Raw genomic sequence first — 3,670 nt, 5'->3', positions numbered from 1 at the left:
AAGCTCCTATAGCAAGTTAGTGGTAAAATGAACTAGTACTCGGGCATTCTGGGGGAGCCTGGGTGGCTCAGTCGGCTGAGCGTCATCTTTGGTTCAGGTCATGATCTCACTGTTCTGTGAGTTTGAGCCCCATGTCAGGCTCTGTATTGACAGCTCGAAACTTGGAGCCTGCTTTGGATTCTGTGTCTCCCTCTCTTCTCTCTGCCTGTCCCCCTTGCTCACGCTCTGTCTCTCTCTCTCTCAAAAATAAATAAACATTTAAAATAAATAAAAAGAAAAGAACTCAAGCATTCTGATCTAGGCTGATGTGATTTCTGAGTTTCTGAGGAAGATAAAAACTTAAATCATCCAAGAACAACACTCGACACTATTTAAATGTGTTTTATAAATAGAAAGAGCAAGAGAAAGGAGGCAAGATAGAGAAGAGGGGAAGTGAGAACAAAAGGCAAAGGGAAACAAATGAAAATGAGAGCTTTCCTGGATGGTACATTCTGTGGTTTTAACTTTGAGGGAACAAAATGTGAGTCACACACAATGATTTGGAAAGTGATGCTCTCATGAAATTCTCCAACACACATGAGAAGCCTGGAGAGTTATAATTTTAAAAATGAATTTGAAATGCTTTGGACTCTAGTATTGGTAACTCACTACCTTTTCTTCTAATCTAAATGAATTTAGCAAAGGAGCTCAAATTTTAGTCACAGGACACTAATTAAGCCATCCTGCATGAACCATAGCTAAATCCCCTTATGTGAAGTATAGCACACACAGGAAGAAGAGCTGAACTGTGGCACCCATGAAATATGCTCCCAGAATCAACTCTGCCTCTTAGTAATGGGTAATGGAGCTTAGGTAAAATGAAACAAATAATGTACAGTAGTTGTAGACATTTTGTAGAAGACAAAGGGAGGAAATTATAGTGACTTATGCAATACCCCTACAGTTTTTCTTTCTATTCCCATATTTACCCTTCCCACCCATCCTGTACCTGGGCTACTGCTGTAATGTCAGATCAGTTCTCCAGTCTCTTTTCACTCCAATACATGTCAAACATTGCTTCCACAGTTATCTTTTAAAAATAATCCGTTGATAGTTCTAGTCTTTGGCTCAAAACATCTCAGGCTTTTCATTGCTGAGAGCACTGCTTCTCAACTTGAAAACTAGGAACAAGTCCATGGTGGGGAGCTTGTTAAAAATGCTCATTCCTAAACACACCTGCCCCAAGAGAATCTGATTCCATGGATCTAGGATGATGCCCAGGAATTTATATTCTTAACATAATCCCAGTTTATTTCTGGGAAATGAAAGTATTTCCTCATGAAAAGTACTGAGAAAAATTGGCTTACATAGTGAAGTCCAGCTTTATAGCCAGAGGAATGACCTTTAATGTTGAAAATGCAGATCTGTGGCAAGCCAGAGAGGTAAAAGAGAAATTTAGGTGAAGATTAGTCTCCAAAGCATCAAGGAATTGTGTCTACTGCAAACCATGACTGTGTGAGAATTTGCATCTCATGGATGGAAAGAAATTTGTAAAGCCATTTCACCACTTTTTTGTCTTGAGCCTCTTAGACATTTGGCATAGGGGAAAGAACTCTGGATTGGAAGATATGAGTATGGGTTTCAGCCACCTACAAACCATATAACTTTTTGGCTAGCCACTTGACTTCCATGTACCTTAGTTTTCCTCATCAGTAAAATGGGAATGCAAAATACCTTGCTTCTTCATTGAGTTATAAAAGATCAAATATGTGGAAGTGCTTTGAAATTTGGAATAATATAAGGTAAATAATTTGAATAATATAAGGCATTATGCATTCATTTGTATTAATAATGTATTCTCTTTGCCCTCTGTTCTCTTCACCTTTACCAAGTGACACAAAAGTTCTCACTCAGGAGATTAATTGCAGTTAAACAGGCTAAACCTGTGGGGGCGTGTGTGTTGACATTAATCCTGCTACAGCTATTTGTAGGAGGAAATAAAAAAGTCATATAGCAGCAGACAGAATGTTTTTGATTACCCCATGGGTTTGGGTAGCTTGGGGACCTGCTGTAGAGCTGCATGCTGGAATCTAACTTCCTTTGTGAGTATGAATTTGGCTGATTTAATAGTGAGAAAAGCTTAAGAAAATCCACATATGCTGAAACCCAAAAGGCTAATGAGGAGAATAAACAGCTTGTGTAATTAGACCTTGTGCATTTCCCTAAAAAGAAATCATGAAATATGTACAAAATGTTGTCTCTGAAGACTTCATGGTTACTTGGTCTAGTTTTCAGTTTGGATACTATGTTCATTGCCTACAGGAATTACAAGAAAAATAGGTTTCTGGTTGTTTATAAATTGATGCCCTCATGTAAAGTCTGATTTGATGTTCTGGCCCTGACCCCACTCACAGAACACTTGCACAGGCTGGGGTTTGCCTGTTCTGAACACTCACAGCTTAGTGACCTTAGCTGACTTTATTGTGACTTCTTGATGAGCCAAAATCTGGGTTTTGCTTTTGTTTTTGTTGTTATTGTTATTTTGCGTCTTTGGCTTCTTTTTGTTTATTTTTCCCTGTATTGCTTATAAATTGTAATTTATTGTATTGCAATAAATTTCATATTAAAAAAAATAAAAGAAAGATAACCATAAAAAAGTATATCCAAAAGATCAATAAACATATGAATAGATGCTCAACATCATTCATCATCAGGGAGTATAAACTAAAACCACAATTTTTTTTTATTCTCTTTTTCTCTCTTTCTCTCTCTCACACACATTTTTTTTAATTGGAAAATATAGCACACATTTATAGAACCCCAACAACCAATTAATTACCACCCAGGTCAAAAACAGAGTAATAGAACAATGTCACCACCTTAGGACTCGCCCCTGCTCTTCCCTGTTCTCTCTCTCTCTCTCTGTGCACTCCAAAGTTAACAATTCTTATTTTACTTAACACTTTCTTACTTTGCTTTGTAGTTTTTTTTTTATAAAGGAAGCTCAAGATTTTATTTTATTTTTTTTTCCTCTGAAGAACTGTTTATTTTTTTTATTTATTTTTTATGAAATTTATTGACAAATTGGTTTCCATACAACACCCAGTGCTCATCCCAAAAGGTGCCCTCCTCAATACCCATCACCCACCCTCTCCTCCCTCCCACCCCCCATCAACCCTCAGTTTGTTCTCAATTTTAACAGTCTCTTATGATTTGGCTCTCTCCCATTCTAACCTCTTTTTTTTTTTTCCTTCCCCTCCCCCATGGGTTCCTGTTCAGTTTCTCAGGATCCACATAAGAGTGAAACCATATGGTATCTGTCTTTCTCTGTATGGCTTATTTCACTTAGTATCACACTCTCCAGTTCCATCCATGTTGCTACAAAAGGCCATATTTCATTTTTTCTCATTGCCACGTAATATTCCATTGTGTATATAAACCACAATTTCTTTATCCATTCATCAGTTGATGGACATTTAGGCTCTTTCCATAATTTGGCTATTGTTGAGAGTGCTGCTATGAACATTGGGGTACAAGTGGCCCTATGCATCAGTACTCCTGTATCCCTTGGGTAAATTCCTAGCAGTGCTATTGCTGGGTCATAGGGTAGGTCTATTTTTAATTTTCTGAGGAACCTCCACACTGCTTTCCAGAGCGGCTGCACCAATTTGCATTCCCACCAATAGTGCAA

Source organism: Prionailurus bengalensis, chromosome A2 (assembly GCF_016509475.1).
Source record: "Prionailurus bengalensis isolate Pbe53 chromosome A2, Fcat_Pben_1.1_paternal_pri, whole genome shotgun sequence".
In the NCBI taxonomy this organism is placed as follows: domain Eukaryota; kingdom Metazoa; phylum Chordata; class Mammalia; order Carnivora; family Felidae; genus Prionailurus; species Prionailurus bengalensis.
The sequence above is the reverse complement of the archived record's forward strand: the minus strand, read 5'-3'. Positions refer to the sequence as shown.